This window comes from Scyliorhinus canicula, chromosome 12 (genome assembly GCF_902713615.1).
Source record: "Scyliorhinus canicula chromosome 12, sScyCan1.1, whole genome shotgun sequence".
In the NCBI taxonomy this organism is placed as follows: domain Eukaryota; kingdom Metazoa; phylum Chordata; class Chondrichthyes; order Carcharhiniformes; family Scyliorhinidae; genus Scyliorhinus; species Scyliorhinus canicula.
This window is the reverse complement of record NC_052157.1, coordinates 54542726-54557159: the sequence shown is the minus strand read 5'-3', so window position 1 is coordinate 54557159 and position 14434 is coordinate 54542726. Positions and strand designations below refer to the sequence as shown.

Sequence of the window (14434 nt, the reverse complement as noted above, 5' to 3'; positions counted from 1 at the left end):
TGGGAGTGAGTTACACACAGGCAACCCCATCACTGGGTGTGAGTTACACACAGGATAACCCATCACTGGGAGTGAGTTACACACAGGATAACACTTCACTGGGTGTGAGTTACACAGGATAACATTTCACTGGGTGTGAGTTACACAGGATAACACATCACTGGGAGTGAGTTACACACAGGATAACACATCACTGGGAGTGAGTTACACACAGGATAACCCATCACTGGGAGTGAGTTACACAGGATAACCCATCACTGGGAGTGAGTTACACAGGATAACACATCACTGGGTGTGAGTTACACAGGATAACACATCACTGGGAGTGAGTTACACACAGGATAACCCATCACTGGGAGTGAGTTACACAGGATAACACTTCACTGGGAGTGAGTTACACACAGGATAACCCATCACTGGGAGTGAGTTACACAGGATAACCCATCACTGGGAGTGAGTTACACAGGATAACCCATCACTGGGAGTGAGTTACACAGGATAACACATCACTGGGAGTGAGTTACACAGGATAACACATCACTGGGTGTGAGTTACACACAGGATAACACATCACTGGGTGTGAGTTACACACAGGCTAACCCATCACTGGGAGTGAGTTGCACAGGATAACACATCACTGGGAGTGAGTTACACACAGGATAACACATCACTGGGTGTGAGTTACACAGAGGATAACACATCACTGGGAGTGAGTTACACAGAGGATAACACATCACTGGGAGTGAGTTACACAGAGGATAACACATCACTGGGAGTGAGTTACACACAGGATAACACATCACTGGGAGTGAGTTACACACAGGATAACACATCACTGGGTGTGAGTTACACAGGATAACACATCACTGGGAGTGAGTTACACAGAGGATAACACATCACTGGGAGTGAGTTACACAGAGGATAACACATCACTGGGAGTGAGTTACACAGAGGATAACACATCACTGGGAGTGAGTTACACACAGGGTAACCCATCACTGGGGGTGAGTTACACACAGGCTAACACATCACCGGGTGTGAGTTACACAGGATAACACATCACTGGGTGTGAGTTACACACAGGATAACACATCACTGGGAGTGAGTTACACAGGATAACACATCACTGGGAGTGAGTTACACAGGATAACACATCACTGGGAGTGAGTTACACAGGATAACACATCACTGGGAGTGAGTTACACAGGATAACACATCACTGGGAGTGAGTTACACAGGATAACCCATCACTGGGAGTGAGTTACACAGGATAACCCATCACCGGGAGTGAGTTACACAGGATAACGCATCACAGAGTGAGTGACACACAGGATAACACATCACTGGGTGTGAGTTACACAGGATAACACATCACTGGGAGTGAGTTACACAGGATAACCCATCACTGGAAGTGAATTATACACAGAATAACACATCACTGCCAGTGAGATATACACAAAACAACACATCACTGTGAGTGAGTTATGCACAGAAGAACGTGTCACTGGGAGAGAGGTATACACAGAGTAACACGTCACACTGCGTGAGTTCTACTCAGAATAACGCTTTACTCGGAGCGATTTACACACAGGATTACGCATCACTCTGAGTGAATTATACATAGAAAAACACATCACTGGGAGTGAGGCATACACAGAATAAAGTATCACTCCGAATGAGATATACATAGAAAAATGTGTTACTGGAAGTGCGTCATACACAGAAAATCGCATCCCCGGTAGTGCTTTATACGCAGAATAACCCATCACTGAGAGTGAGTTACACACAGAATAACACATCACTGAGAGTGAGTTACACACAGAATAACACATCACTGAGAGTGAGTTACACACAGAATAACCCATCACTGAGAGTGAGTTACACACAGAATAACCCATCACTGAGAGTGAGATATTCACAGAATAACGTGTCAACAGCAGATAGGCTGTAGGATGAGATGGAAGGAAAGTTGCCCTGAACTGGGTTCTGGAGAGTGTGGACCGGACTTCAGCAGGGATATCAGAGGGGCTGTCTTATTTGCGATTGAGCCTTAACTCGCTGTAGAAACCACGGTCTTGACCCTGCAGTTCCTGTGGGAATGGAGATAGTCGGTAAAGCCACCCATCGTAACTCAAAACCACCTTGCATTTCTCTATGGATTACTGCACCACAGAAACAACCACTGTACCACCAGCCCGCCATGGCACAGGCCCTCCGACAGTGCAGCACTCCCTCAGTACAGACCCTCCGACAGTGCAGCACTCCCTCAGTACTGACCCTCCGACAGTGCAGCACTCCCTCAGTACTGACCCTCTGACAGTGCAGCACTCCCTCAGTACTGACCCTCTGACAGTGCAGCTCTCCCTCAGTACTGACCCTCCAACAGTGCAGCGCTCCCTCAGTACTGACCCTCCAACAGTGCAGCACTCTCTCAGTACTGACCATCTGACAGTGCAGCACTCCCTCAGTACTGACCCGCTGACAGTGCAGCACCCCCTCAGTACTGACCCTCTGACAGTGCAGCACTCCCTCAGTACTGGCCCTCCGACAGTGCAGCACTCCCTCAGTACTGACCCTCCGACAGTGCAGCCCTCCCTCAGTACTGACCCTCCGACAATGCAGCACTCCCTCAGTACTGACCCTCTGACAGTGCAGCGGTCCCTCAGTACTGACCCTCTGACAGTGCAGCACTCCCTCAGTACTGACCCTCTGACAGTGCAGCACTCCCTCAGTACTGACCCTCTGACAGTGCAGCACTCCCACAGTACTGACCCTCTGACAGTGCAGTGCTCCCTCAGTACTGAACCTCTAACAGTGCAGCGCTCTCTCAGTACTGACACTCTGACAGTGCAGCACTGCCTCAGTACTGACCCTCTGACAGTGCAGCACTCCCTCAGTACTGACCCTCTGACAGTGCAGCACTCCCACAGTACTGAACCTCTAACAGTGCAGCGCTCCCTCAGTACTGAACCTCCGACAGTGCAGCACTCCCTCAGTACTGACCCTTTGACAGTGCAGCACTGCCTCAGTACTGACCCTCTGACAGTGCAGCACTCCCTCAGAACTGACCCTCTGACAGTGCAGCACTCCCTCAGTACTGACCCTCTGACAGTGCAGCACTCCCTCAGTACTGACCCTCTGACAGTGCAGCACTCCCTCAGTACTGACCCTCTGACAGTGCAGCACTCCCTCAGTACTGACCCTCTGACAGTGCAGCACTCCTTCAGTACTGAACCTCTAACAGTGCAGCGCTCCCTCAGTACTGAACCTCCGACAGTGCAGCACTCCCTCAGTACTGACCCTTTGACAGTGCAGCACTCCCTCAGTACTGACCCTCTGACAGTGCAGCACTCCCTCAGTACTGACCCTCCAACCGTGCTTTGATCCAAGAAAACCAACCCCAGTCTATCCAATCTCTCTTTATAGCTAAACCTCTCTAGCCCAAGCAACATTCTGGTAAACCTCCTCTGCACCATTTCGAGTGCTATCACATCCTTCCGATAGTGTAGATTCCAGAACTGGACGGAATACTCTAGCTTTGGCCTAAACAACATTTTACACATTTCCAGCATAATCTCCTTGCTCTTGAACTCTGTGCCTTAGTCAATAAAGACAAGTGTACCATATGACTTCTTAACTATTGTATCCACTTTCCCTGCTACCTTAAGGGACGGGTGTACGTGCATACCAAGATCCCTCTGACCCCTGGTGCTTCCCAGGGTGCTGCCGTTTATCATGTATTCCTGTGCCTTGTTTGTCCTGCCCAAGTGCATCACCACTCACCTATCTGGATTGGATGCCATTTGCCACTGATCAGCCATCTGTCCAGCCCCTCTTCATCCTCCTGTCATCTAAGGCGATCCTCCTCTTTATTTACCACCCCAATTCTCGTATCATATGCAAACTTACTGATCAACCCTCCTACATTCATGTCCAAACCATTTATATAAACCATAAAGAGCAAGGGCCCCAACACTGATCCCTGTGGGACCCCACTGGACACAGGCTTCCAGTCATAAACCCCCCCCCCTCCCTCAACCATCACCCTCTGCTTTCTGCCACTCAGCCAATTCTGGATCCAATTCGCTATCCGTCTCTCATGTGGAACCTTATCAAAACCTTTGCTGAAGTCCAAGCAGACAATGTCAAGTATATTGCCCTCATCTACGCAGCTGGTCACCTCTTCAAAAAATTCAGTCAAGTTGGTTAGACATGACAGAGATAGGGAGGGTTGTAGGAGCTGGAAGAGGTTACAGAGACAAGGAGGGTTGTCGGAGGTGGAGGAGGTTACAGAGATAGGGAGGGTTGTAGGTGCTGGAGGAGGTTACAGAGATGGGGAGAGTTGTAGGTGCTGGAGGAGGTTACAGAGATAGGGAGAGTTGTAGGTGCTAGAGGAGGTTACAGAGATAGGGTTGTAGGTGCTGGAGGAGGTTACAGAGATGGGGAGAGTTGTAGGTGCTGGAGGAGGTTACAGAGATAGGGAGAGTTGTAGGTGCTGGAGGAGGTTACAGAGATAGGGAGAGTTGTAGGTGCTAGAGGAGGTTACAGAGATAGGGTTGTAGGTGCTTGAGGAGGTTACAGAGATGGGGAGAGTTGTAGGTGCTGGAGGAGGTTACAGAGAAAGGGAGAGTTGTAGGTGCTAGAGGAGGTTACAGAGAGAGGGAATGGTGTTGGGGCTGGAGTGGTTTTGGGGCTGGAGGAGGTGACAGAGATAATCTTAATAATAATCTTTTTTCTATTGTCACAAGTAGGCTTACATTAGGCTTACACTGCAATGAAGTTACTGTGAAACACAGAGGGAGAATTCAGAATGTCCAATTCACCTAACAGCACATCCTTGGGGACTTGTGGGAGGAAACCGGAGGACCTGGAGGAAACCCACGCAGACACGGGGAGAACGTGCAAACTCCGCCCAGACGGTGACCCAAGCTGGGAATTGAACCTGGGACCCTGGCGCTGAAAAGCAACAGTGTTAACTATTGCGCGGCCGTGCTACCCAGGAGATAAGGAGGGTTGTAAGAGCTGGAGGAGGTTACAGAGATAGGGAGTGGTCTTGGGCTGGAGGAGGTCACATAGATAGGGAGGTTGTCGGGGCTGGAGGAGGTTACAGAGATAGGGAGGGTTGTTGGGACTGGAGGAGGTTACAGAAATAGGGAGGGTTGTAGGGCTGGAGGAGGTTACAAAGTTAGGGAAGGTTGTAGGGGCTGAGGGATGTTACAGAGAGAGGGAGTGGTGATGGGGCTGGAGGAGGTTACAGAGAGAGGGAGGGTTGTAGGGCTGTAGAAATTTACAGAGACAGGGAGGTTTGTAGGGCTGTTGGAGGTTATTGAGTTAGGGAGGGTTGTAGGGCTGTAGGATCTTACAGAGAGAGGGAAGGTTGTAAGGTTGTAGGAGATGGGGAGGTTTGTAGGGGCTGGGGGGTGTTACAGAGAAAAGGAGTGGTTAGAGGAAGGTACATCGAGGAAGGTACAGAGATAACGAGAGGGGTTGTGGGTAATGGTGAAAAGGTACAACTACCATCTCAATACCAACCTCATAGGGTGACTCTGTCTCCAGTTTTGATTTGTTGTCTGAGACTTGTAACTCTTTAGCTGCAAAACATAAATTAGATTAGTCCTCGCACTTTCCTTTGTGATTCTTAATCCTTCACTCTATCCTACTCTTCCTGAGCATGTCACTCTCTCATTTTCTGTCACTTACTTTCTATCACTCTCTATTTGCCTTATGTCTCACTCTCTCATGTCATATCTATCTCACTTTGTCTCTGTTCCTCATTCGATTACTCTCTCTAAGTTCCTCTCTCCCACATTGACACTCTCTGCTTCTTCTTGTTGCTCAATGTCTAATATACCCCAACCCACTCCCCCATCCCTCTCGATTCAATATTTTCCATCCCTATCACTTATTCTGTCCTTCTCACTTTGTCCCACTCTCAGCTTCTAACAGTGCAAGCGAACGCTAAGAGGTTTGTGTCCATTGGGATTCTGTACAGTGGGAGTGAACAGGAAGGGGTTTGTGTCCATTGGGATTCTGTACAGTGGGAGTGAACAGGAAGGGGTTTGTGTCCATTGGGATTCTGTACAGTGGGAGTGAACAGGAAGGGGTTTGGATCAATTGGGACTGTGTAAGCGGGAGTGAACAGGAAGGGGTTTGGATCCATTGGGATTGTGTACAGTGGGAGTGAATAGGAAGGGGTTTGGATCCATTGGGAATTGTGTACAGTGGGAGTGAATAGGAAGGAGTTGGGTCCATTGGGATTGTGAACAGTGGGAGTGAACAGAAGGACTTTGGATCCATTGGGAATTGTGTACAGTGGGAGTGAATAGGAAGGAGTTGGGTCCATTGGGATTGTGAACAGTGGGAGTGAACAGAAGGACTTTGGATCCATTGGGATTGTGAACAGTGGGAGTTAACAGGAAAGAGTTTGGATCCATTGGGATTGTGAACAGTGGGAGTGAATAGGAAGGAGTTGGGTCCATTGGGATTGTGAACAGTGGGAGTGAACAGAAGGACTTTGGATCCATTGGGATTGTGAACAGTGGGAGTGAATGAGAAGGGGTTTGGGTCCATTGGGATAGTGTACAATGGGAGTCAGGTGGGAAGGGATACGTATCCATTAGGATTGTGAACAGTGGGAGTTAACAGGAAAGAGTTTGGATCCATTGGGATTGTGTACAGTGGGAGTGAATAGGAAGGGGTTGGGTCCATTTAGATTGTGAACAGAGGGAGTGAACAGAAGGACTTTGGATCCATTGGGATTGTGAACAGTGGGAGTGAATGAGAAGGGGTTTGGGTCCATTGGGATAGTGTACAATGGGAGTCAGGTGGGAAGGGATACGTATCCATTAGGATTGTGAACAGTGGGAGTTAACAGGAAAGAGTTTGGATCCATTGAGATTGTGAACAGAGGGAGTGAATAGGAAGGGGTTGGGTCCATTGGGATTGTGAACAGTGGGAGTGAATGAGAAGGGGTTTGGGTCCATTGGGATAGTGTACAATGGGGGTGAACAAGAAAGGGTTTGCATCCATTGGGATAGTGTACAGTGGGCAGTGAGGTGGGAAGGGCTACTTGTCCAGTGGGATTGTGTACAGTGAGAATGAATGGGAAGGTGTTTTGGCCCATTGGCTTGGTGTACAGTGGGAGCAAATGGGAAGGGGTTTGGACCCATTGGGATTATGTACAGTGAGAGTGAATAGGAAGGGGTTTGACCCTTTTGGGATTGTGAACAGTGGGAGTGAACGGTAAGGGGTTTGGGTCCATTGGGATTGTGTACAGTGGGAGTGAACAGTAAGGGGTTTGGGTCCATTGGGATTGTGTACAGTGGGAGTGAATGGTAAGGGGTTTGGGTCCATTGGGATTGTGGACAGTGGGAGTGAACGGTAAGGGGTTTGGGTCCATTGGGATTGTGGACAGTGGGAGTGAACGGTAAGGGTTTGGGTCCATTGGGATTGTGTACAATAGGAGTGAATGGAAAGGGGTTTGGGTCTATTGGGATTGTGGACAGTGGGAGTGAATGGTAAGGGGTTTGGGTCCATTGGGATTGTGTACAGTGGGAGTGAATGGTAAGGGGTTTGGGTCCATTGGGATTGTGGACAGTGGGAGTGAACGGTAAGGGGTTTGGGTCCATTGGGATTGTGGACAGTGGGAGTGAACGGTAAGGGTTTGGGTCCATTGGGATTGTGTACAATAGGAGTGAATGGAAAGGGGTTTGGGTCTATTGGGATTGTGTACAATAGGAGTGAATGGAAAGGGGTTTGGGTCCATTGGGATTGTGGACAGTGGGAGTGAACGGTAAGGGTTTGGGTCCATTGGGATTGTGTACAATAGGAGTGAATGGAAAGGGGTTTGGGTCTATTGGGATTGTGGACAGTGGGAGTGAACAGTGTTTGAGGAGACAGGGACCTCGGATGAGAGAGGCTGAGGAATTAAGAATTTATGAAATTAGTTCAAACCATTCTTTGCATTATTCACACCCCTTCTGGCAAAGTAGTAGATTGTCATGGCGATCATGATGGTAATGATGATATCACCAATGATTATTCCAGCGATAACTCCACCGTCGATCCGGTAACAATCTTCACACCCTGGGAGATGATGACAAGACGAGGTTAGAGCTCAGTGCATAACCATCCTACTGGGACAGACCAATAAAATATACAGTTTGCAGCTCCAGAACCAACATTAACATCCAACAAAAGCTCTTCAGAGGTATAATACAACAGCTGAAACGTTATGACAATCATGCAAGGCCGAACAAACCGGGCCTCTTTTCTGTTTTTATTGTGTATTTTTATGGGATGTGAGCATTACTGGCTGGGTCTAGCATTTATCCCCATCCTTAGTTGACCTTCAGAAGGTTGTGGGCCTTCTTGAACCACTGCAGTCTGTGTGGTTTAGGTACACCCACTGTGATGTTAGGGAGGGAGTTCTGGGATTTTGACCCTGCCACTGTGAAGGAGCATTTGATATATTTCCAAATCAGGATAGTGAGTGATTTGGAAGGAAACTCCCAGATGGTGGTGTTCTCAGGTATCTTCTACTCTTTTACTTCTAGATGGTCGTGGTTGTGGGTCTCGTAGGTGCTGCCTAAGGTGCCTTGGTGAATTCCTGCAGTGGATCTTGCAGATGGTTCACATAGCTAACATTGAACGTCGGTGGTGGAGGGAGTGAATGTTTGTGGATGGGGTGCCAATCAAGAGTGGCTGCTTTGTCCTGGATGGTGTTGAGCTTTTTGAGTGCTATTGGAGCTGCACTCATCCAGGTAAGTGGAGAGTATTCCATAAGACCATAAGACGCAGGATGGACCTAGTGAACCTTCTCTGCCAGTATACCCTTCCTAAGGTAAGGGGACCAAAACTGTTCACTATATTCCAGGTGTGATCTAACTAGTACCTTGTGTAGTTTTAGCAAGACTTCCTATTTTTATACTCCATTCACTTTGAAGAAAAGAAAAGACTAACATTCTATTTGCCTTCCCTATGACCTGCTGAACTTGCATGCTAGCTTTTTGTGATTTATGCACGAGGACCCATAATCCCTCTGATCTGCAGCTTTCTGCAGTAGATTCGCCATTTAAATAATATTCAACTCCTTTACTCCTGCTAGCAAAGTGCATAACTTCACATTTTCCCACATTATATTCCAGCTGCCAAGTTTTTTCCCACTCTCCTAACCTCTCTATGTAGGAGCATTGGAACAAGAGTAGGCCATTCAGCCCGTTGAGCCTGTCCTGCCGTTCAATTAGATCATGGCTGATCTGTGACCTAACTTCATATGCCTGCATATATGTGCTTCCTAACATCTCTCCTGAATGGTCTGGACCTAATGTTTAGACTATGCCCCCTAGTTTTACAATCTCCAACCAGTAGAAATAGTTTATCTTTATCTACCTAGTCTTTTCCAATTAATATATTGAAGACTTCGATCAGATCACCCCTTAACCTTCTAAATTCTATGGACAATAGGCCTAATTTTTGTAATCCCTCTTTGTAATTTAACCCCTGTAGTCCAGGTATCATTTTAGTAACCCTATATGGCATTCCCTCCAAGGCCAAAATATCCTTCCTAAGGTGTGGTGCCATAATACCAGTGACCGGGCAGCACGGTAGCATGGTGGTTAGCATAAATGCTTCACAGCTCCAGGGTCCCAGGTTCGATTCCCGGCTGGGTCACTGTCTGTGTGGAGTCTGCACGTCCTCCCCGTGTGTGCGTGGGTTTCCTCCGGGTGCTCCGGTTTCCTCCCACAGTCCAAAGATGTGCGGGTTAGGTGGATTGGCCATGCTAAATTGCCCGTAGTGTCCTAAAAAGTAAGGTTAGGGGGGGGGGGGTTGTTGGATTACGGGTATAGGGTGGATATGTGGGTTTGAGTAGGGTGATCATTGCTCGGCACTGCATCGAGGGCCGAAGGGCCTGTTCTGTGCTGGACTGTTCATAACTGCTCAGAGTGACTCTAAGTGGGGTCTAACCAGGGTTTTGTAAAGCTGCAGCATAACCCCTGTGTCTTTATGTTCCAATCCCCGAGATATAAAGCCCAGAATTCCATTAGCTTTGTTGATTATTTTCTGCACTTGTTCATCGCATTTTAAAGATTTCCCAGTCCACTCCAGCCAACTCTGCCCTCATTCCTTTATAATTACCCATATTTAAGTGCAGCACAGTTGTTTCTGACCCAGGTTTCTCACTCTCAAATTTAATGCTAAATTCCACCATGTTATGGTCACTGTTTCCTCGGGGATCTTTTACTCTGAGATTGTTCATTGAGCCTGCCTCATTATACATTACCAAATCCAAAATAACCTGACCCCTGGTTGGATCCACAACATATTGTTCCAGGAAACTCTCCCGGAAACACTTGATGAATTCTTCCTCATGGCTACCTGCTACCTCTGCCAATATGATCTTCCCAATTTATGTTCCATCACACTCCTAGCTTGTGCCTTGTAGAAGGTGGACACGCTTTGGGGAGTCTGGAGGTGAGTTACTTGCCACAGGATTCCTGGCCTCTGACCTGCTCTTCTAGCCATTGTATTAATGTGGCTGGTCCAGTTCAGTTTCTGGTCAATGGTCACCCCCAGAATGTTGATTGTGGGGGATTCAGCGATGGTAATGCCATTGAATGTCAAGGGGCGAAGATCAGATTCTCTCCTGTTGGAGATGGTCGTTTCCTGGCACTTGTGTGGTGCGACTGTAACTTGCCACTTGTCAGCCCATCACCTGAAGGTTTCCCTCCAAGTCACTCATCACCCTGACTTGGAAATATATCGGCCGTTCCTTCGCTGTCACTGGGCAAAATCCTGGAACTTACTCCCTAACAGCACAGTGGGTGTACCGACACCCGAAGGACTGCAGTGGTTCAAGAAGGCAACTTACCACCACCATCTGAAGGGCAACTGGGGCCTAACCAGCGATGCCCACATCCCGTGACTGAATTTTTAAAAGGATATTGTCCAGGTCTTGCTGCATTTGGACATGGACAGATTCAGTGTCTGAGGAGTCGCGAATGGTGCTGAACATTGTGCAGTCATCAGTGAACATCCCCACATCTGACCTTATGTTGGAAGGAAGGGTATTGATGAAGCAGCTGAAGATGGTTGGGCCAAGGATACTACCCTGAGGACCTCCTGCAGTGATGTCTCAGAACAGAGGTGATTGACCTCCAACCACCACAACCATCCTCCTTTGTACCAGGTATGACTCCAACCAGTGGAGAGTTTTTCCCCGATTCCCATTGACTCCAGGGTTGTTGGGGCTCCTTGATGCCGTGCACAGTCAAATGCTGTTTTTATATCAAGGGCAGTCACTCTTACCTCTGGCATTCAGCTTTTTTAACCATGTTTGAACCAAGGCTGGATTTGTCCTGTTTTTGTGTACAGGACACACCCAGGCAATTTTACACATTGCCGGGGGAATGCCAATGTTGTAGCTGTACTGGAACAGGTTGGTTTGAGGCGAGGCAAGGTCTGGAGCAGAAGTCTTCAGTACTATTGCTGGAATGTTGTCATGGCCCATAGCCTTTGAAGCGCAGTGAACATGGAACTTGCTCCCACAGGGAATGGGAAGAATGGTAGCATAGTGATTAGCACAATCGCTTCACAACTCCAGGGTCCCAGGTTCGATTCCCGGCTTGGGGTCACTGTCTGTGCAGAGTCTGCACGTTCTCCCCGTGTGTGCGTGGGTTTCCTATGGGTGCTCCGGTTTCCTCCCACAGTCCAAAGATGTGTAAGTTAGGTGGACTGGCCATGCTAAATTGCCCTTAGTGTCCAAAATTTCCTTTAGTGTTGGGTGGGGTAACTGGGTTATGGGGATAGGGTTGAGGTGTGCGGTTGAGAAGGTGCTCTTTCCAAGAGCCGGTGCAGACTCGATGGGCCGAATGGCCTCCTTTTGCACTGTAAATTCTGTGAATCTATGAATGTGGGATTCATTCCCACAGAGAGTGGAAAGAATGTGCGACACACTCCCGTAGGGATGATCTTTATTAGTGTCACAAGCAGGTTTAATTTAATACTGCAATGAAGTTAATGTGAAAAACCCCTAGTCGCCACACTACGGCGCCTGTTCGGGTACACAGAGGGAGAATTCAGAATGACCAATTCACCTATCAGCGTGTCTTTTGGGACATGTGGGAGAAACTGAAGCATCCGGAGGAAACCCACGCAGCCACGGGGAGAACATGCAGACTCCACAGACAGTGACCCAAGCCGGGAATCGAACTTGAAGTGGGGAGAATGTGGGACGTGCTCCCTCAGGGAGTGGGAACAATGTGGGACTCGCTCCCAAAGGGAGTGGGAACAATGTGGGACTCGCTCCCAAAGGGAGTGGGAACAATGTGGGATTTGCTCCCTCAGGGAGTGGAGACAATGTGGGACTCGCTCCCAAAGGGAGTGGGGAGTACGTGGTGCTCACTCCCATAGGGGGTGGGGAGAATGTGGGATGGGGAAGACATAGGACCTGCTCCCTCAGGGAGTGGGCCGAACGTGGGACTCTCTCCCACAGGGAGTGGGGAGAATTTGGGACTTGCTCCCTCAGGGAGTGGGGAGAATGTGGGACTCTCTCCCACAGGGAGTGGGTCGAACGTGGGACTCTCTCCCACAGGGAGTGGGGAGAATGTGGGACTCTCTCCCTCAGGGAGTGGGTCAAACGTGGGGCTCTCTCCCACAGGGAGTAGGGAGAATGTGGGACCCTCTCCCTCAGGGAGTGGGTCAAACATGGGGCTCTCTCCCACAGGGAGTGGGGAGAATGTGGGACTCTCTCCCACAGGGAGTGGGTCGAACGTGGGGCTCTCTCCCACAGGGAGTGGGGAGAATGTGGGACTCGCTCCCACAGGGAGTGGGTCGAACGTGGGGCTCTCTCCCACAGGGAGTGGGGAGAATTTGGGACTCTCTCCCACAGGGAGTGGGGAGAATGTGGGACTCTCTCCTGCAGGGAGTGGGTCGAACGTGGGACTCTCTCCCACAGGGAGTGGGTCGAACGTGGGGCTCTCTCCCACAGGGAGTGGGGAGAATGTGGGACTCGCTCTCTCAGGGGGTGGTTGAGGTGAATCGTGTTGATGTATTTGGGAAGAAAAATGTATAAATACATGAGGGAGAGAGAAATAGAAGGAAATGGTGGTAATCTGGGACACGCAAAGAAGGCTGGACATGCTTATTTTAGCAGAAAGGATAAACCCACCATTTCAGCATACAACACTAATGTCCGGGGCTGGGATCCCTGCTCTGGAAGCAGCAATTAAAGGGCTCACTAACAAGTCTCAGGTGGGTGGGTCCGCCAGCTGCCACAGGAACCCGTATCCATGAGCTCCACGGGGAAATCGATTTGTCATCCCCCCCTGGTCCCCCTGAGGATTATCACTGATGTGATGGGGGTTCGGAGTGGGGGGGAGTAGTGAAGTTGTGGGGGGAGTCGGGGAGGTTCGTGGGAGCTGGGTGATGTGGAGCAGAAACACCAGAGTGGGGCAGATGGGCCAAATAACCAGCTTCTGGTTTAGCACACTGGGCTAAATCGCTGGCTTTTAACGCAGACCAAGGCAGGCCAGCAGCACGGTTCAATTCCCGTACCGGCCTCCCCGAGCAAGCGCCGGAATGTGGCGACTAGGGGCTTTTCACAGTAACTTCACTTGAAGCCTACTTGTGACAATAAGCGACTTTCATTTGATTTCACTCTGATTAGGGAAGACAGTGTCAAAGAGTCTGGGCTGTCAGCTATTCCCAATGTTAAAGGGTTGATAACAGTAATATCGACACTCACCATTCTGTCCATTCGCTGCACCTGTGAGACAATCAAAGAACATGGATTAATAACAAACTCATCATATATAGACATAGATTGACACAGGAGAAGATGGAGGCCCATCCCCCCCCCCCCCCCCCCCCCCCCCCCCCCCCCTTGAGCCTATTACGCGGGAACAGGAGGAGACCCATTCAGCCTGCCCCACCATTCAATTGGATTGTGTTTTATTTGATCTTATCTCCTTCGACCTGCCTTGCCTCTGTAACTCTACATCACTAACCCAACAAAAAATTTAACACATAAAGCAAAATTCAGCAGAGTTTGAAGCTCAAAAATAGATAATGGATAATCTCAGCGAGTCTGGACGTTTCTTTGGAGGGACGGACAGACATAACCTATCAAGTCCGGGTAAGTATGTCCTCAGAAACCTATCACTCAATTTGGAAATTTCCTATTGTCCCCTAAATCTCAACAGCTTATTTTGGGAGAGAACGTTCCAGATTTCCTCTTCCTCTTTCTGTGACACTCCCGTGGCAGGTACAGCACGGGATTAGATACAGAGTAAAGCTCCCTCTACACTGACCCCATCAAACGCTCCCAGGACAGGTACAGCACGGGGTTAGATACAGAGTAAAGCTCCTCCACACTGTCCTCATCAAACACTCCCATGGCAGGTACAGCACGGGATTAGATGCAGAGTCAAGCTCC

General features: G+C 49.1%; 1 long non-coding RNA gene across 1 annotated transcript; it reads right to left on the bottom strand.

Annotated features, from left to right (window-relative positions):
• Positions 1-1548: 1548 nt before the first annotated feature.
• On the bottom strand, positions 1549-13766 carry LOC119974956. Its single transcript, XR_005462620.1, has 4 exons — positions 13745-13766; positions 7954-8085; positions 5533-5591; positions 1549-2090 (listed from the first exon to the last, which is right to left on the bottom strand). It is a non-coding gene; the product is annotated as an uncharacterized LOC119974956 (long non-coding RNA).
• Positions 13767-14434: the final 668 nt, after the last annotated feature.